A 22017-nucleotide genomic window follows, 5' to 3' on the forward strand; every position below is an offset into this window, starting at 1 on the left:
TCCACATTGATCTGGTACTGGTACTTCCTGTATGTATAGCTCCATTCTTGTGTATTTTATTCCTCTTGTGTTACTATTTGTCTTTTTATTATTATTTGTCAACTCTACATTGTTGGGAAGGGCTACACCCGTTGTATTTGGCATGTGACAAATATAATGTTATTTTATTTGAGGCTTACATCAGAAGCCTGTTTTTATTCCAACAAAAGGGAAAAGCAACACATCACAAACAATATTACTACTGTTCCCCCAGCAGCTATTATCATCTGAGGCCCGTTTGTTAGCATATGATGAACAGTGTTTCTCCCTCCCATCACTCATTCCTTATCCCTCATCTCTTTTCCTTCATCCATATACGGGTGGGTGTAATCACATTCAGAAGGACTTGAAACTTGGATACATTGAGAGGAAATTGAATTTAAAATGCTGAGTACTGGTAGTTATCTGACAGGTAAGATGTGTGTTTCTCTGTTTAGTTTAATCCTGGCTATGTCTGTTTGACTATCTATCTGTTTCAGTTTACTGTAAATCCTACTCTTATACCGATATCAATATTTTTAAATACTAGTACTATGTGGTTGCATTTTTGCTTCATTTTGTTTTTATGAACTCTGACTAAAGTGGGAAAACACACAGCAAACTGTTAATTTGTCAAAGCATTCAACCAAATGATTATAACTCACTTGAGACAAACCATAATTCAGATTTGGAACTTGAGATATAACTCAAAGAACTGATGCTGCACCTCACAGTCTCCATAGCAATCGAGCTGAGCTGGACCGTGCTGCCTAAGTCAGATTTCCTAATACATCTAAATCATCTCCCTGTCCAGAGAAATGGGGTGGAAATAGGTGGGAGTGTTCTGAGTGAGGACATACCTCACAGCGAGAAAGTTTGGCAGGCCATCTTTGGATAAGGCCGTAGAAATCTCTAAAGAGCACTGACTCCTAAGGCGTGTTGAATTCAGCCTTCGTTAGAATTGATGAGTAACATAAAATGTATGCCCTTGTCCAAATGAAAACATCATTTAAGGAAGTTGTGTGGTTAGTGCTTCAGCGCATTAAATGCTGTTTTCCGCCAACATACTTTTTTTCAGGTTTCAGTTATTACATTTACATTTGAGTCATTTAAGCAGACGCTCTTATCCAGAGTGACTTACAATTGGTGCGTTCATCTTAAGATTGCTAGGTGGGACAATCACATTTCACAGGCATAGTAAGTAGGGCTGGAAGGGCCAAGAGACTAGAGGTGTGAACACAGCCTAAAGATAGGGAGGGGCAGTTCCTCGTGCCGCTCCATAGGCAAGCACCATGGTCTAGTCACATGCAAATGAAAGAGAACCTGTGCCGGTTTTCCCTTCCTGATCCAAGCAATGCACAGACTTCAGCTGCACTCGTTTCCATAAGGGGAAAGAATGTGCATATTATGTGAATGCATGTTCACAGTCACGGTCAATTTGCTAAGCAGCGAGGGGAAATAACTGCTCCACTTGAGGAAAACCCAAGGAATGAGGCGTTAAATGATTTCCATTTGGTCTATTGACGTCACCGATATTAGCCATTTTTAACAGCATCCGCTCTTTCCACTGAGTCAAGAGAACACGTCTGCTCTGCTGGCTGACCGTTACGGGTAGTTCTACTGATATCGATCAAGACTTGTACACACTCACACCCAATAACATGTGGTCCATTCTTGCGCAAACACATAGTCATACAAAAGCACGTAAGCACGCCCCCCCCCCCACGAACTCTGCAGATACGTGCACACATACACGCGCACGAACGCACACAGACTCACACAAGTGGACCACAGAAACACAAACGTACCCTGTATTCCTGCTCAAACAAATATTGTATTCTTACTTCCTGCTCACACGAACATGCACTGTATTCCTACTCAATAGATACTGTACATAGATTCCTGCTTTCTTGCTCTCTCTCTCTCTCTCTCTCTCTCTCTGTTTCATGCACACACACACACACACACACACACACACACAGTGTATAGTTTCTCTCTTTTGTCTGGTACTGTATTGTTTACCATGTGTCCCTCAGCTCCTTGGTCTTATCAGCGGTGGGTTGCCGTGGTATTTCCTGCCCGAACTAAGAGCAGAAGGTGGTACAGGATGAGTGCTGCTTCCTGCCTTGTCTGGAACACCCAAAACACCACCAAACAGCCTCTCTCTCACACCCTGGTGCATCCACACATCTACACTGACCACGCTCCACTGGAGACAGAGGACACATTTGGACGTCGCACACTGGTGTTTTTCAGCTGTAGAGAGCCAATGGTGGCTTCGTGTGGGAAGGGATAAGGGAAAGGAGATAAATACTTTCCCCTTTTGTAATTTAACCATTTGTACATTGTTACAGCACTGTATATATACATAATATGACATTTGTAATGTCTTTATACTCACAGAAGTTCCAAAAGAATAATGTTTACTGTTAATTTTGATTGTTTGTTTCACTTTTGTATATTATCTACTTCACTTGCTTTGTCAATGTGAACATGTGTTTTCCATGCCAATAAAGCCCATTGAATTGAATTGAAAGGGGAGGTGGGAGATAGAGAGAGAAAATAAAGGGAACAGTGGACAATGCTGAGGAGGAGCAACCTTATCATTTTGTGCTGCTCTTTCATCAGAGAGAATATCATTGACTTTGAGGTTGAGGGTGGCAGAGAGTGGTGGTAACACTTTCTCTCAAAATGTGGCTTCACTTCAAGACAAGGACTCTTCAAAGAACTACACCACACATACATCCATCAACCAAATGTATTTATAATGCCCTTTTTACATCAGCAGGTGTCACAAAGTGGTTACACAGAAACACTGGCTAAAACCCCCGAACAGAAAGCAATGTAGAAAGCATGCTGGCTACGAAAAACGCCCTAGAAAGGCAGGAACCTAGGAAGAAACCTAGAGAGGAACCAGGCTCTGAGATGTGGCCAGTCCTCTTCTGGATGTGCCGGGTGGAGATTAAAATAGTACAAGGCCATTAAGGCCAGACTGTTCTTCAAGGTGTTCAAACGTTCATAGATGACCAGCGGGGTCAAATAATAATTACAGGGGGTGTAGAGGGTGCAAGAGGTCAGCACCTCGGGAGTTAATGTCAGTTGGTTTTCCATTGCCGAGCATTTAGAGGTCAAGACAGCAGGTGCGGTAGAGGGAGAGACAGAGAGGGATAATGTATATTTTGCGCTTTGATAAACCTCCCAAGTCACAACATTACAGTGAGCAGACTCAATCTAGTGTGTGAGAAGCACATTTCTGAGTTCCTTTCAAAAACCACATGCACAGAACTGAAAAAGAAGGGGGCCATTTTAAGTTTTAATGACATAATTTGTGTACCAACCTCACAAAAACGCTCCTTTTGATTTTCAAAGCAAAAATCTCCTTCGACTTCTTCAAAGGTCTACAGCGATGAGTAGCATTTAATATACAGTCAGGTTCGAAATGGATGACACCCTTGATAAAGATGAGCAGAAATGACTGAAGTGTTGCAGATTGCACAATAGACGTTTAAACGTCATTTCCGATTGAGCCGACATATGCAGAGTTTCTGTATATTTCAATCACACCTTAACGCTGAACTTCCGCGATACGGATTGAATGGAGCCGGAAGTCTCTAAATCTACAATAAAACACCACCTCCATGCCAACAGGCTCTTTGGAAGGGTCGCCAGAAAAAACATTTTATCGAGAGCAAACAACAAACGGAAACAACCTGGAGTTTGCTAAACGGCATTGGCACTTGGATTGGAACCGGGTGCTACAGTCAGATGAGAGAAAATGCAGATTGTGGCCCCGAAAACCAGTGGTAGGTTTGGCGTTGAAAGAAAAAAGCATACGCAGATAAGAACTTCATACCTACTGTGAAATATGGTGGCGGATATTTGATCTTATCGGGCTATTTCGATTCCACTGGTCCTGGGGCCCTTGTTAAGGTCAAAGGTATCATGAACTCTACCAAGTACCAGGACATTTTAGCCAAAAATCTGGTTGCCTCTGCCAGGAGGCTGAAACTTGTCAGCAAGTGGATCTTCCAGCAAGACAGTAACCCCAAGCACAAAACAAAGTCCACAAAGAAATGGTTAATTGACCACAAAATCAACAGTTTGGAATGGCCGTTTTAGTCTCCGGACTTAAACCCCAATGAAAACATGTGGTCTAAATTGAAGAGAGCAGTCCATAAGCACTGACCAAACGATATCAAGGATATGGAAAGATTCTGTACAGAGGAAAGGGAAGGAAAGGGGGATGCCTAGTCAGCTGTACGACTGAATGCATTCAACTGAAATGTGTCTTCCACATTTAACCCAAACCCTCTGAATGGTCCCTCTCAATGTGTTCTCCAATCTCATACAATATTATAGAGAAAAGCTCAGTGCCCGAGGGTGTAAAAAGAGTTGAAAACAGGGCTGTCAATAATTATGACCCTTGTTTTTTAAATATTTTATATAATTTTAGAAATGTGTTTTGGTTGATTCCATTGAATCATTAACAAAGGAAAATATATTCCTCAAGTTAGAAAATTACAATATAGCTCAGTACTGGTGTTAATTAACACTCTGCTCTATAACGATTTAATTAGCCTACATGTCTTTTTTTATATTATCAACTGTTACTAATGATTATAGGGCTCCCGAGTGGCGCAGCGGTCTAAGGCACTTCATCTCAGTGCTAGAGGCATCACTACAGACCCTGGTTTGATTCCAGGCTGTATTACAACCGGGCCATAATTGACAGTCCCATAGGGCAGCGCGCAATTGGCCCAGCGTCGTCCGGGGTAGGCCGTCATTGTAAATAAGAATTTATTCTTCACTGACTTGCCTAGTTAAATAGAGGTTCAATAAATAAAAATAAAAATTGCCAGCAACAATTACATGGCTGAGATCTATGCGTATTCTGATCGCGAACTTAAGCATGGGAATAGCATGTTATTCACACAAGTTCGAGGTCAGAATACGCATAGAGAAAAGTGCTTAAAAAACGTTCCATTTACGTGTCCTTAACTCGGATCAGGAATCAGGGCCTACGTTTTTGTTCTATGGATCTGAGGAAGCGGTCCTTCTGGTGCTATAAAACCAAGATTCCTGGTTACTTCTTAGTTGTAACATTCATCTAACTAGAAGAACTAACGCTCTATGTTACAGTGCGGTTCCCTGTGCTGCTCGACATCCTTTCTTTCATCTAATTGCAATGGAAGAAATTCGTGTTCTCATCAGACGACTATCGAATGATGAAAGCCAGCTTGAATGAAGATCTGGTCATTCTATTCGATTTTCCCAGGTCATATCCCACATGGAAAAAAAAATACTACAGTTTACTATAGAATACTACAGTACTTATTATAGAATTCTGTAGTATACTGTAGAATACTTAGGTCTATACTGTAGAATTTGTTCCACCCCTAACTGAGAAACCTACATGCCAAGTATAGACAATATTGTGTTCCATCTAGGTGGAGAAAGTGCTGAACTCTCCGTTCAGACCCCAGTTCTACCTGTCTAGAGGTTCTGGCAAATGTACTATTTTAGTAACTCTCCAGTAGGTTTCCTCAAGGAGAAAGCCTCGACTTCTATTTCAAAGGTAATAAAACAAAAACACTATAGTAAATGCTACAGTAATGTCCACAAAAACACTACCGTAAATATTACAGTATACTAGTCTGCAAAAACACTACAGTAAATATTACAGTATACTAGTCTGCAAAAACACCACATTAATTATTATATTATATTCAGTACTAAAGTTCTTTTATTACAGTATTTATGCTATAGTTAACTGTAAATACTACATTATACTCAAGTAAATAGTACAGTATTCACTGTAGTGTTTTTGCAGACTTTAGTCCGCAAAAACACAACAGTGAATACTACAGTAAAGTCAGAAAAAACACTACATTGAATGCAATAGTATTTATTCCATAGTATACTATAGTATTTGTTCTTGTGGGTCATGCTATGCACATTCCCTGTGTAAGTCTTCTCTTTCCCTTACTCACATCAGTGATGCATAATACTGAATTGTTTTCATCCAGAGAAAAGAAGGGGGCTCTCTCAACCGTTCTGGCTGTAACAGTCCCCTTTAATCTGGGTTTGGAGAGTGGCATGACCACCCTCTATTCGCCTCTCCCCACAGACATCACATAATGACAGGCTGGGAACAAATACCAAGACCGGGTCCAACCAAACTCTTCATGTACACATAGACAATCCTCTTGAAACAATTAGGCCCTACCAGATTTCTTCTTTAATCCGGATTTCTTGTAAACCACCCCACTGATTCTCGTCTTGCCTGGGGATATAAGGAGAGGTGGTTATGGGCATTTGTGGTTCTCTAGGATATTGGAAGATGAATGATGATGTGGGTTCTTATGAAATTATCGTTCATTTCGGCACTATAAAACAAATATTCACAGAAAATGCTTTCCTGAAAATCAGAAAATACATAGTTCACATTCTTTCATTTTTGTGTTCAGTCTGGGGTTTTTTTCTATTATTGCACTTCTTATCAATGGGAACATGACATTGCGATTTAGTCAAGAGTTTTGAACAGTTTTCTAACATAGACCTGTGTACATCAGACCTGTGTAGACCTGTGTACATTTTACATCACTCTTGACTGCATTCAGGGTGTTTGGATCACTAACCATAAAAACTGAGGAAAAAAATACATATTTCCAGCAACAGTATGTTGCCAAACTCAAAACCCCCTATCAGCGACAGGCTCTGAGTTGTTCGTTTTGTCTCCACTAATACATTTCCATTCAAAAGCTAGACCTTTTTTGGACACCGCTCAATTTTCCCCTGGAGAACAATGGCCGAAAGAATGTTGTGATATGGTGGCAGCGTTTTGGGGTGGCTCTGAGAAACGGGCCCTACTGTGTGACTAATGTTAAGACAAAGCATTTCAGGAAGGTAACATAAGATAGTGAGCGTGTTGTCAGCATGACCTCTATGGGACTTTACTTCCCCCATCCTTCCTATGCACAGCAAACCCATGGGGCAATTAATGGTAAAGTGCTGCATAAACAACAGTTCTCACTTATGCACAATGTAGGTAGGATATTGTTCATTGTGTGTGTGATATGTTGATAGGTAAACTGAGCTTGGTATGGTCAAGTCTTGCTGCTGTTGCTACTTGATATCCAATGGGGGCAGTAAAGAGAGAATGGCTGGTTTCTGTCTACATCACACTTGCATTATGGTTGACTAATTAAATATATGCTTGTGAGGTCAGCATCTTTCACCAGACATGATCATAGACTACCATTGTGCATACATAACTACTTCACCACGGAACAAACTTTAACATGCTGCACAGCAATAGGGGACTGTATCGTACCTCATTTCAGTCAACTGTTTGACTGGTTGTACTCTGCAGAGTTCTGCAGAGCAGTGCTCATTGGCGTGACACACGAGGGAGATTTGAGGGCAGTGTGTTGGTGAGTCACGTTCCCTTGAGTTGCTGCAGGAGTGTTATCACCATCTTATGGTTACACTGTGGCTTTGTGGGCAAGATGCAGTCACAAGGAGTTCATGTGTGGGTGCAGTCCCTAAAGCGGGTTTTCGAGGTCATGTGAGTGTCATTACCTCGTTACAACCTCTTTTTCCAATCATAGTGATAACCACGAAAGGGAGAGTGCAGGACATTTTTCAAACATTGTAATGTGCTTTTCTCCAGATGTGTCATGCTTTTCAAATGTAAACGCTTCCATCCTGATCGTCTCATAACATGTAAATGCATGCGTCCACACTGTTGATTCATCTTGATGGTAAGAGGAGCAGCCCTACATGTTACGCTAACTCATTGGGAACTCTCCAACAACTACATAAAACCACACCCGTAAGTAAGCTCCCCTGCCTCAAGAACTGACACTTCATTATCTAGCTTTGTTTATAGTTCTCTACTGGGATCAGGGTGGCTGTCTAGTGATTTCTCGAAAATGTTCCTGTAATCTATATGGCGTAATTCCAGTGAATGCCATGCAGGGGAGGGAACATAAGTGTGTGTGTGTGTGTGTGTTAGAGATCTTCACGGGCCAACCCGAACCAGGGACCCCAGTCCAAAATTCAAACCTTTTCCATTGGTTCTGGGTCGGGTCCTATTTGATTGTCATCGGGTTACAGGTCTATGTAGCTCCAGCTGATAGACCCGAATGGACCCGACCACGGCTTTGTATAGCATATTCATTTTAAGCTAATAAGGTGATTTTATTGACTTATAGAAGGTCTAGCCAACATTTTAAAGACCTATTCATAGACACTCTAAAAGTCTAAGTCTTTTGGGGGAGGGGATTCTCATGGTCTGACTAACATCACCGTAGCTCGGCCACCTTCCACCGCAGATGCGGAAGGCCGACATAGGCGGATTCGGTGGATAGAGAGGACAGCCCATGAAAAATAAAATATCTTTGGCTTAAACTGGCGGATTTTGATGGGGATTTTTGTATTATTTTACTTAAGGAATTTTTTAACCAGAAGAGCAACTTGGCTGATGAACATACTTTTTTCGGAACTAGGGTTCAATTGGGTCTAGTTCTGGTTGTCGTCGGGTACATTTGGGTTTGGGTCCAACTTTGTGTGTGTGTGTACGTTTGTGCTTGCATGCGTGTGGGAGAGAGTCAGTATCTTAAGTAACTAAGACAGAGAGGTGTTAAGAGGCTGACATTTCAGAATGTCTATAAGTGTGCTTGTTGTGGTTGTTTGTCATCAGTGTTTTAGTAAGGGAGGCACACGGAGATGTGTCACCGGTTTCTCTGTTTGCAGACTTGGCCTGAGAGGTTTTCATGAATGTCAAGCACCTGCTATTGAACAAAATTCCACTCAGGATGTTTGCCCACTTCTTGTTTATCTGACAAAACATTGCAAATGTAAGCTGTGACTGACACTGAAGCCTGTCTTTCTCTTTAAAGCACATGTGAGGGCATAATATTAATACAGATGTGTATGATTTCTTTGGGCATGTGGGTGTATTTTTTTTTTATTGAGGTGAAGTAGATAAAGTTATTAAAACAAAGTTAGAACAGGTTTGTTTACACGTTGTGTTGAGTGAGGAACTGTGTTTATGACTTACTTCACAGCCTCTGTGGCCTCCACCTTGTGGCTTGGCCATCTGACTGTGCTGAAAATATGACACACACACTCACCACAAAACGGAAATGTTTGCACATTATAAACAAATGATCTTTCATACAGAAATTCAGAAAATACAGAAAAATAACTATTATGCATGTGTTATGTGAGTGTAATTGCACTCCAATGAAAGGCAGCCATACCTTGTTGTGTAGAGAGGTAGAGACGTCATCTGTATAGAGTTACGAGGCTCAGGTCTCAAGGTCGGGGGGACATAAACTGTCGGGGGGTCTGGAAGGCCTCCCTACAAATTTTGGGGGCATCTAAAGCTAATTTCATGCATTTCTAAACAATTTTAGGGTCCTTTTGGGGTCACTTTTATTGTAAAGAAGAATAGAACATGTTTCGAAACACCTTTACATGAATGTGGATGCTACCATGTTTATGGATAATCCTGAATGAAGATGAGTGAGAAAGTTATTATGAGGGCACAGGGCGAGACCCAGATGCAGACACGGGAGGCATATGGTTAGAGTCTCTGATATTTATTATATTCCAAGGGGCAGGCAAGAGATCATGAACATGGTCAGAGTCCAGGAGGTACAGAGTGGCAGGTAGGCTCGAGGTCAGGGCAGGCAGGCGGGTTCAGAGTCAAGGCAGGCAAGGGTCAAAACCGGGAGAACTAGCAAAAGAGAGATAAGAAAAAGCAGGAGCACTGAAAAACACGCTGGTTGACTGGACTAGACAAGACAACCTGGCAACAGACCAACAGGGAACACCTGAATAAATACCCAGGGACTAATGAGGAAAACAGGTGACATCTGGTGGTGGGGGGAGACAATCACAAAGACAGGTGAAACAGATTAGGGGCGTGACTCCCCCCCCCCCTCTAGGGCACCACCATGCGTCCTACCTGGGCGCATACCTGGCTGACCGGGGTGCTGACGGTGAAAGTCGGTGATGAGGGCAGGGTCCAGAATGTCTTTAGTGGGAACCACGAACCTCTCCTCCGGGCCATAACCAGGTACTGGAAACCCCTGCCCTGTGGTCGAACCCTCAGTTTGTGTCTCAACGTGTACACTGGCTGACCGTCGATGACACGGGGGGAGGGATAGGTCTAGAGACAGAAGACAAAGGACTGTGAGACAAGGGCTTAATCTTGGACACATGAAAAGTAGGGTGAACACGGAGGGTACGGGGTAACAGCAGGCGAACAGCAATGGGACTAAGGACTCTAGAAATGGGGAAAGGACCAATTGAAACGGGGGGAAAGTTTGCTGGATTCCACCCGGAGGGGCAGGTCCCGTGTGGACAACCATACCCTCTGCCCGATCCGATAGAGGGGAGCCAGAGTCCGGTGGCGGTCCGCTTGTCGACGATACCTGGACATGGTCTTGAGAAGAGCCGCCCTAGCACTTTTCCAGGTACACCGACAGCGGCGGACGAACATCTGGGCTGAGGGTATGTTGACCTCAACTTCTTGCTCTGGGAAGAGCGGAGGCTGATACCCCATGGAGCCTTCGAAGGGGGAGAGTCCAGTAGCCGAGCAGGGAAGAGTGTTCCTAGCATATTCCACCCAGACCAGTTGCTGGCTCCAGGTGGTGGGGTTACTAGCAACCAGACAACGAAGTGTCGTCTCCATGTCTTGATTGGCTCGCGCCGACTGGCCGTTGGATTGGATCCAGAACGCCTTCCAGAATCGCGACCAGAACAGAGGACCCAATCTGAGACCATGTCGACCGGGAGTCCATGGATTCCATGGCTTTGGAAAACCTATCCACCACCATCAGATTGGTGGTGTTACCATCTGACAGAGGAAGCCCAGTGATGAAATCCAGAGAAATATGGGACCAGGGGCGATGAGGGACAGGAGGTGGCTGTAGGAGGCCAAACGGAGCATGCCGCGGAGTCTTGCTTTGCGCGCATACCATGCATGCGGCGACCAAGGCCGAGACATCAGGAACCATAGTAGGCCATCAGAAGTGTTGACGGAGGAAAGCCAGGGTCCTGTGAGTACCAGGATGACCGGTAAGCCTGGAGGAGTGAGCCCATTCCAGGACCTTAAACCGGACCGCATCAGGCACAAACAGACAGTTAGCCGGGCCCAATGTCCGACTGGGAAGGCTGAGCCTTGCGGACCAGAGCCTCAATTCCCCAAACAACAGAAGCCGTCAAACAAGAGGCAGGGTGGATGGTCTCAGATTCAGAGGGAGTGGCAGAGGATCTGTATAGACGGGACAGAGTGTCCGGCTTCACGTTTTTGGTCCCTGGGCGGTAGGAGATGGTGAAATTGAACCTAGTAAATAACAGAGCCCACCGGGCCTGCCTGGAATTAAGGCGCTTGGCTGTGCGGAGATATTTCAGATTCTTGTGGTCGGTCCAGACCAAAAACGGATGTTCAGCTCCCTCCAGCCAGTGTCTCCACTCCTCCAGTGCCATCTTGACCGCCAGGAGTTCTCGGTTATCCACGTCGTAGTTTCTTTCTGCAGAGTTGAGTCGATGGGACAGGAAGGCACAGGGATGAAGCTTTTGGTCCTGGGCAGATCCGAAGGAGGTAAGCGGGGATCTCGGGGAGCCGGGGTAGGCTGTAAAACCTCACCACTCACAGGGAAAAAGTTTCTGAGTGGTTGGGGGTTCTCAGAGGTGGCAGGCTGCCTATGAGCTAACTCCCTGATTTGCTTCTGATTTTCTCCATAATAGCCTTAAACCCCTGGTCGTGGCGTTCCGTCAAAGCCCTTCCAGAAGGTCCTGCAGTAGCTCCTCATGCCTCCCAATGGCGGCTCCCTGCAGGGAGACAGAGTGGCGGAGCTGGTCCAGGTCTGCTGCCTCTGTCATGGCCAGTTCATACTGTAAGGGCACAAGGGTTGACCCAGATGCAGACACAGGATGCAAATGGTTAGAGTCCAAGATGTTAATTAACAATCCAAAAAGGGTAGGCAAGAGAATGGTTGTGGACAGGCAAAAGGTCAAAACCTGTTCAGAGTTCCAGAGGTACAGAAAGGCAGGCAGGCAGGCAGTCTCGAGGTCAGGGCAGGCAGAATGGTCAGGTAGGCGGGAATGAAAAACAGGCAAATGTCAAAAACGGGAGGACTAGTAAAAGAGAATAGAAAAGCAGGAGCACGGGAAAAAAACGCTGGTTGACTTGAACATACAAGACGAACTGGCACAGAGAGACAGGAATCACAGGGATAAATAAACCAGGGAAAATAAGTGACACCTTGAGGGGGTGAAGACAATCACAAGGACAGGTGAAACAGATCAGGGCGTGACACTTTTGGAGTATAGAGCCAAAAGAAGAAAAAATGCTTCACTGTCCCAATAATTAGAGGACACTGTAATTCACGTGTACTACACTGGCTCTGACGCTCGTCGGATGTGGCAGGGCTTGCAAACCATTAGACTATAAAGGGAAGCGCAGCCGAGAACTGCCCAGTGACACGAGCCTACCAGACGAGCTAAACTACCTCTATGCTCGCTTCGAGGCAAATAACACTGAAACATGCATGAGAGCACCAGCTGTTCCAGACGACTGTGTGATCACGCTCTCCGCAGCCGATGTGACCTTTAAACAGGTCAACTTTCACAAGGACGTGTACTGCGAGCATTCACTGACCAACTGGCAAGTGTCTTCACTAACATTTTCAACCTTTCCCTGTCCCCATCTGTAATACCAACATGTTTCAAGCAGACCACCATAATCCCATGCCCAAGAACATTAAGGTAACCTGCCTGAAAGACTACTGACCCGTAGCACTCACGTCTGGAGCCATGAAGTGCTTTGAAAGGCTGGTCATGGCTCACATCAACACCATTATCCCAGAAACCCTAGACCCACTCCAATTTGCATACAGCCCTAACAGATCCACAGATGACGCAATCTCTGTTGCACTCCACATTGCCCTTTCCCACCTGGACAAAAGGAACACCTTTGTGAGATTGCTATTCATTGACTGCAGCTCAGCGTTCAACACCATAGTGCCCTCAAAGCTCATCAATAAGGACCCTGGGACTAAACCCCTCCCTCTGCAACTGGATCCTGGACATCCTGACGGGCCGCCCCAGGTGGTGAGGGTAGGTAGCAACACATCTGCCACGCTGATCCTCAACACAGGGGCCCCTCAGGGGTGCATGCTCAGTCCCCTCCTGTACTCCCTGTTCACTCATGACTGCACGGCCAGGCATGACTCCAACACCATCATTAAGTTTGCCGATGACACAACAGTGGTAGGCATGACCACCGATAACGACGAGACAGCCTATAGGGAGGAGGTATGAGACCTGGCAATGTGGTGCCAGGACAACAACCTCTCCCTCAACATGATCAAGACAAAGGAGATGATTGTGGACTACAGGAAAAGGAGGATGAGCATGCCACCATTCTCATCGATGGGCTGTAGTGGAGCAGGTTGAGAGCTTCAAGTTCCTTGGTGTCCACATCAACAAACTAACATGGTCCAAGCACTCCAAGACAGTCCTGAAGAGGGCATGACAAAACCTATTCTACCTCAGGAGACTGAAAAGATTTGGCATGGGTCCTCAGATCCTCAAAAGGTTCTACAGCTGCACCATCAAGAGCATCCTGACTGGTTGCATCATTGCCTGGTATGGCAAGTGCTTGGCCTCTGACCGCAAGGCACTACCGAGGGTAGTGTGTACGGCCCAGTACATCACTAGGGCCAAGCTTCCTGCCATCCAGGACCTCTACACCAGGCGGTGTCAGAGGAAGGCCCTAAAAATTGGTAAAGACTCCAGCCACCCTAGTCATAGACTGTTCTCTGTGCTACCCCACAGCAAGCGGTACCGGAGCGCCAAGTTTAGGTCCAAGAGGCTTCTAAACAGCTTCTACCCCCAAGCCAAAAGACTCCTGAAAATCTAATCAAACGGATACCCAGACTATTTGCATTGCCCACCCCAACCCCCTTTTATGCCGCTGCTACTCTCTGTTATTATCTATGCATAGTCACCTTAATAACTCTGCCCACATGTAAATATTACAGTGGCTTGCGAAAATATTCAACCCCTTGGCATTTTTCCTATTTTGTTGCCTTACAACCTGGAATTAAAATTGATTTTTTTGGGGGGGTTTGTATAATTTGATTTACACAACATGCCTATCACTTAGAAGATGCAAAATATTTGTTTGTTGTAAAAAACTGAAAACTTGAGTGTGCATAACTATTCACCCCACCAAAGTCAATACTTTGTAGAACCACCTTTTGCAGCAATTACAGCTGCAAGTCTCTTGCTCCAGCTCCTTCAAGTTGGATGGATTCCGCTGGTGTACAGCAATCTTTAAGTCATACCACAGATTCTCAATTGGATTGAGGTCTGGGCTTTGACTAGGCCATTCGAAGACAGTTAAATGTTTCCCCTTAAACCACTCGAGTGTTGCTTTAACAGTATGCTTAGGGTCATTGTCCTGCTGGAAGGTGAGCCTCCGTCCCAGTGTCAAATCTCTGGAAGACAAACAGGTTTCGCTCAAGAATTTCCCTGTATTTAGTGCCATCCATCATTCCTTCAATTCTTACCAGTTTCCCAGTCCCTGCCGGTGAAAAACATCCCCACAGCATGATGCTGCCACCACCATGCTTTACTGTGGGGATGGTATTCTCAGGGTGATGAGAGGTGTTGGGTTTGCGCCAGACATTGTTATGCTGATGAAGGAGGACCCAAAAGCGACGAAATAGAAACAGAGTCTTTATTCCAGTCTTAGACAAAAACGATACTCCTGATATATCTAAGGTAAAAACAAAACAGGAAAACTGAAATCCTCTCGTCAGTAGAGATGAACGACTGGAGACGCGACCACTAGACACCTGCTCACACGCAGCATCTGATGAAGGCAAAAACACGATAGAGCGGAACAAGGACACAGAACAGCAAACATCAAACAAGAATCCGACAAAGACAGAAGCAGAAAACAGAGGGAGAAATAGGGACTCAAATCAGAGGGCAAAATAGGGGACAGGTGTGAAAGAGTAAATGAGGTCGTTAGGAGAAAGAGAAACAGCTGGGAGCAGGAACGGAACGATAGAGAGAGAGAGCGGGGGAGGGAGAGAGGGAGGAGGAGAGAGAGGAATAGAAAGAGGGAAAGAACCTAATAACCAGCAGAGGGAAGCACAGGGACAAGACATGAAGATCAAAGACAAAACATGACAGTACCCCCCCACTCACCAAGCGCCTCCTGGCGCACTCGAGGAGGAACCCTGGCGGCGACGAAGGAAATCATCAATCAACGAACGGTCCAGCACGTCCCGAGATGGAACCCAACTCCTCTCCTCAGGACCGAAACCCTCCCCATCCACTAAGTACTGTTGACCACGTCCCTGAGAACGCATGTCCATGATCCTCCGTTCCTTGTAAATAGGTGCGCCCTCGACAAGGACGGGAGGGGGGGAGGGAAGACGAACGGGGGCGCGAAGAAAAGGCTTGACACAAGAGACATGGAAGACAGGGTGGACGCGACGAAGATGTCGCGGAAGAAGCAGTCGCACAGCGACTGGATTAACGACCTGAGAGACACGAAACGGACCAATGAACCGCGGAGTCAACTTGCGAGAAGCTGTCGTAAGGGAAAGGTTACGAGTGGAAAGCCACACTCTCTGACCGCGACAATACCTAGGACTCTTAATCCTACGTTTATTGGCGGCTCTCACAGTCCTCCCCGCAGACGAAGGCAGACCGGTACTAAAGTCTAAGGCGATCTGAGACCATGGTCGAGAAGGAATGGGAAGCGGTCTAAGACGACCGGCATGAGGAGAGTTACCTGACTTAGTCTGCGCGCAGTCCGGACAAGCAGCCACGAAACGGCGCGTGTCCCGCTCCTGAGTAGGCCACCAAAACCGCTGGCGAATAGAAGCAAGCGTACCCCGAACGCCGGGGTGACCAGCTAACTTGGCAGAATGAGCCCACTGAAGAACAGCCAGACGAATAGAGACAGGAACGAACAGAAGGTTACTAGGACAAGCGCGCGGCGACGCAGTGTGAGTGAGTGCTTGCTTTACCTGTCTCTCAATTCCCCAGACAGTCAACCCGACAACACGCCCTTCAGGGAGAATCCCCTCGGGTTCCGATGGCGACAATCGATGAGAAAAGTAAGCGCAGGGATGGACCTTATCGTCAGACTGGAAGCGCTGGGACAGAATGGCTCCCACGCCCACCTCTGAAGCGTCAACCTCGACAATGAATTGTTTAGTGACGTCAGGAGTAACAAGGATAGGGGCGGATGTAACACGCTTCTTGAGGAGATCAAAAGCTCCCTGGGCGGAACCAGACCACTTAAAGCAAGACTTGACAGAAGTCAGAGCTGTGAGAGGAGCAGCCACTTGACCGAAATTACGAATGAAACGCCGATAGAAATTAGCGAAACCGAGAAAGCGCTGTAACTCGACACGTGACTTAGGAACAGGCCAATCGCTGACATCCTGGACCTTAGCGGGATCCATCTGAATGCCTTCAGCAGACAGATAATCATCGAGAGCCTTACGTTCGGAAGCCGACAGAGAGAATAATCTACCCCGAGGAGAAGTGGTCCCCGGATGGAGATCAATACAACAATCATACGACCGGTGAGGAGGAAGAGAGTTGGCTCTGGACCGACTGAAGACCGTGCGCAGATCATGATGTTCCTCCGGCACTCCTGTCACATCACCAGGCTCCTCCTGAGTAGAGGGGACAGAAGAAACAGGAGAAATAGCAGACATTAAACACTTCACATGACAAGAAATGTTCCAGGATAGGATTGAATTACTAGACCAATTAATAGAAGGATTATGACATACTAGCCAGGGATGACCCAAAACAACAGGTGTAACAGGTGAACAAAAAATCAAAAAAGAAATGGTCTCACTGTGGTTACCAGATACTGTGAGGGTTAAAGGTAGTGTCTCATATCTGATACTGGGGAGAGAACTACCATCTAAGGCGAACATGGGTGTGATCCTCCCTAACTCTCTGAGAGGAATGTCATGTTTCCGAGCCCATGCTTCGTCCATAAAACAACCCTCAGCCCCAGAGTCTATCAAGGCACTGCAGGAAGCAGCCGACCCGGTCCAGCGTAGATGGACCGACAAGGTAGTACAGGAACTTGATGGAGAGACCTGAGTAGTAGCGCTCACCAGTAGCCCTCCGCTTACTGATGATCTCTGACCTTTAACTGGACATGACATGACAAAATGTCCAGCAGAACCGCAATAGAAGCAAAGGCGGTTGGTGATTCTCCGTTCCCTCTCCTTAGTCGAGATGTGAACACCTCCCAGCTGCATGGGCTCAGTCTCTGAGCCGATGGAAGGAGATGGTCGAGATGCGGAGAAGGGAAGCCCCGCTGACGCGAGCTCTCTTCCCCGAGCTCGGTGACGAAGATCTACCCGTCGTTCTATGCGGATGGCGAGTGCAATCAACGAGTCCACGCTGGAAGGAACCTCCCGGGAGAGAATCTCATCCTTAACCTCAGCGTGGAGTCCCTCCAGAAAACGAGCGAGCAACGCCGGCTCGTTCCAGTCACTGGATGCAGCAAGAGTACGAAACTCTATAGAGTAATCCGTTATGGATCGATCACCTTGACATAGGGAAGCCAGACCCCTGGAAGCCTCCTTCCCAAAAACTGAACGATCAAAGACCCGTATCATCTCCTCCTTAAAGTTCTGATAAACGTCAGAACACTCAGCCCTTGCCTCCCAGATAGCTGTGCCCCACTCCCGAGCCCGCCCAGTAAGGAGTGATATGACGTAAGCGATCCGAGCTCTCTCTCCAGAGTATGTGTTGGGCTGGAGAGAGAACACAATATCACACTGGGTGAGAAAGGAGCGACACTCAGTGGGCTGTCCAGAGTAACATGGTGGATTATTAACCCTGGGTTCCGGAGACTCGGAAGACCAGGAAGTAGCTTGTGGTACGAGACGAAGACTCTGAAACTGTCCTGAGAGATCGGAAACCTGAGCGGCCAGGGTCTCAACGGCCTGACGAGCAGCAGACAATTCCTGCTCGTGTCTGCCGAGCATTGCTCCCTGGAACTTGACGGTAGTGTAGAGAGAATCCGTAGTCGCTGGGTCCATTCTTGGTCGGATTCTTCTGTTATGCTGATGAAGGAGGACCCAAAAGCGACGAAATAGAAACAGAGTCTTTATTCCAGTCTTAGACAAAAACGATACTCCTGATATATCTAAGGTAAAAACAAAACAGGAAAACTGAAATCCTCTCGTCAGTAGAGATGAACGACTGGAGACGCGACCACTAGACACCTGCTCACACGCAGCATCTGATGAAGGCAAAAACACGATAGAGCGGAACAAGGACACAGAACAGCAAACATCAAACAAGAATCCGACAAAGACAGAAGCAGAAAACAGAGGGAGAAATAGGGACTCAAATCAGAGGGCAAAATAGGGGACAGGTGTGAAAGAGTAAATGAGGTCGTTAGGAGAAAGAGAAACAGCTGGGAGCAGGAACGGAACGATAGAGAGAGAGAGCGGGGGAGGGAGAGAGGGAGGAGGAGAGAGAGGAATAGAAAGAGGGAAAGAACCTAATAACCAGCAGAGGGAAGCACAGGGACAAGACATGAAGATCAAAGACAAAACATGACAGACATAGCATTTTCCTTGATGGTCAAAAGCTCAATTTTAGTCTCATCTGACCAGAGTACCTTCTTCCATATGTTTGGGGAGTCTCCCACAAGCATTTTGGCGAACACCAAACGTGTTTGCTTATTTTTTTCTTTAAGCAATGGCTTTTGTCTGGCCACTTCCCTAAAGCCCAGCTCTGTGGAGAGTATGGGTTAAATTGGTCCTATGGACAGATACTCCAATCTCCGCTGTGGAGCTTTTACAGCTCCTTCAGGGTTAACTTTGGTCTCTTTGTTGCCTCTGATTAATGCCCTCCTTGCCTGGTCCGTGAGTTTTGGTGGGCGGCCCTCTCTTGGCAGGTTTGTTGTGGTGCCATATTCTTTAAATTTTTTATAATGGATTTAATGGTGCTCGATGGGATGTTCAAAGTTTCAGAACAGGTGTATATATATTGAGATCACGTGACACTTAGATTGCACACAGGTGGACTTTCTTTAACTAATTATGTGACTTCTGAAGGTAATTGGTTGCACCAGATCTAATTTAGGGCTTCGTAGGAAAGTGAATACATATGCACGCACCACTTTTACGTTTTCATTTTTAAATGTTATTTTTTGAAACAAGTAATTTTTTCCATTTCACTTCACCAATTTGGACTATTTTGTGTATGTCCATTACATGAAATCCAAATAAAAATAAATTTAAATTACAGGTTGTAATGCAACAAAATAGGAAAAACGCCAAGGGGGATGAATACTTTTGCAAGGCACTATACCTCAATTACCAGGACTAACCGGTGCCACCGCACATTGACTCTGTACCTGTCTGTTTCACCTGTCTTTGTAATTGTCTTCACCCACCTCCAGGTGTCACCTGTTTTCCTCATTAGTCCCTGGGTACTTATTCCTGTGTTCCCTGTTTGTCTGTTGCCAGTTCGTCTTGTCAAGTCAACCAGCGTGTTATTTCCTTGCTCCTGTTGTGTACTTTTCTCTGTTTTTTCTAGTGCTCCCGGTTTTGACCCTTGCCTGTTTCTGGACTTTGTACCCACCTGCCTGACCATTCTGCCTGCACTGACCTCGAGCTTACCTGCCACCCTGTACCTCCTGGACTCTGACCTTGTTATGATCTTTTGCCTGTCTCTTGCTTGCCCCTTGGAATATAATAAATATCAGAGACTCGAACCATCTGCCTCCCGTGTCTGCATCTGGGTCTCGCCCTGTGCCCTTATAGTACCGGTATCTCCTGTATATAGTCTCGCTATTGTTATTTTACTGCTGCTCTTTAATTACTTATTCCTTTTATTTCTTATTCTTATTTTTTTAGCTGCATTGCTGGTTAGGGTCTTGTAAATAAGCATTTCACTGTTGTATTCGGCGCATGTGACTAATAAGATTTGATTTGAATTCATATTATAGGCCTAATCTTGCACACAACATAGCTGGATCGCCCCGTCCTGCCCCTAGGGGTCCGTGATGGTGCCACGGTGAAAGTCATTGAGCTCTTCAGTAAGGCCATTCTACTGCCAATGTTTGTCTATGGAAATTACATGGCTGTGTGCTCGATTTTATACACCTCTCAGCAATGGGTGTGGCTGAAATAGCCGAATCCACCCATTTGAAGGGGTGTCTACATACTTCAGTATATATAGTGTAGCTAGAGGCTAGAGCTGAACTGGCTGTGGTATCTAGCTATCTAGCTAGTTCATTCACTTCAGAAAGAACTTCAGTCAAGAGGGGATGAAACATTGTAGAAAAGTTTTTGTATTTTAAAGGAACTCACTCCAGCTTTATACTTACTTTTTAAAGTTGTAATACAAAAAAACAAAAAAATTGTAGAAAAGTTTTTGTATTTTAAAGGAACTCACTCCAGCTTTATACTTACTTTTTTAAGTTGTAATACTAGAATGCACAAGGTGCAATTTCGAAATTGGGTAATGCATAATCAGTTCCTCTTGTCATTGCATACATTAGAGAGCTATTTCTAACTTGTCAGAAATGTCCAGATCCCCATGCCAGCTAGTTTTATTACTTAGGTTTTTTATCACATAGGTATTGTTGTAGTCTTTTTGTCACTCACATGAATACACATTAGACATAGCAAGAATTGCAAGAAAAATTGCTTTAAACTGTACAATTTTCTTTGCTTCCAATGACAAAATGTGTAGAATTGCAGGAAATAAGCTTTAAAATTGCAAAATTCTCTCCACCAACAAGAGGGGTGTGAACAGTTTGTGTCATGAACACTGCTATTGCCAATAGAAATAGACGTGGCACAGGTGTACAGGGGGGCGTGGGATTTTGGAAGTGGGGCCCCGAGTGTATCACAGTGCAATGATAAAACTGGGGGAAGACAAAAATGCAATTTCAAAATGTGGGGGGGTTATGTCCCCCCGTCCCCCATCCCCAGTGAAAGTTGCGCCCCAGGTTCTGAAGCCTGACATCATGGTTTGAGTATGCCAAGCAAAAACATATGCTGGCAGCCCAGCAATAGACCAGTTATTTATGTTACAGTAGACTTAACCCCTGAGTACCACCCATCAAACCAACACCTAGGAACATCAAGGAGCGCTCACCACCTTTACTGCCCCCCTCTGATGAATGAAAAGCTTTCCTCAGGAAGAGACATGCAATGTATCAAATCGAATCAAATTTTATTTGTCACATGTGCCGAATACAACAAGTGTAGACGCTGCTGTGAAATGCTTACTTACAAGCCCTTAATCAAAAATGCAGTTCAAGAAATAGAGTTAAGAAAATATTTACGAAATAAACTAAAGTTAAAAGTAAAATAAAAATGTAACACAACAAAATAAAATTACAATAACAATGCTATATACAGGGGGTAACGGTACTGAGTCAATGTGCGGGGGGGTACAGGTTAGTTGAGTTAATTTGTACATGTAGGTAGAGGTAAAGTGACTATGCATAGATAATAGACAGCAAATAGCAGCAGTGTAAAAACAGGGGGGGGGGGGGGGGGGGGGGGGGGGGGTCAATGTGAATAGTCTGGGTGGCCATTTGATTAATTGTTCAGCAGTCTTATAGCTTGGGGGTAGAAGCTGTTAGGGAGCATTTTGGACCTAGACTTGGCGCTTTGGTATCGCTTGCCGTGCGGTAGCAGAGTGAACAGTCTATGACTGGAGTGACTGGAGTCTTTTACAAATTTTACAAATTGTTTGAGTGGTCCATGTGAAAAAGTGCTAATGAAGCAAGTAAATAAGTTATGTCATTTGTTCTTATGTTTGTGGACATCAGACACAGCTATATTTTGTCTGATCAATAATGTGTGTGCTATGGTACAGTGAAGTGAAGTGTGTGTAAAAATGTAAATAATGATTCAAAATGTTGCATAATTGTAAGTAGAGACGTGTTAAATT

This window comes from Salvelinus fontinalis, chromosome 22, assembly GCF_029448725.1.
Source record: "Salvelinus fontinalis isolate EN_2023a chromosome 22, ASM2944872v1, whole genome shotgun sequence".
Lineage (NCBI taxonomy): Eukaryota > Metazoa > Chordata > Actinopteri > Salmoniformes > Salmonidae > Salvelinus > Salvelinus fontinalis.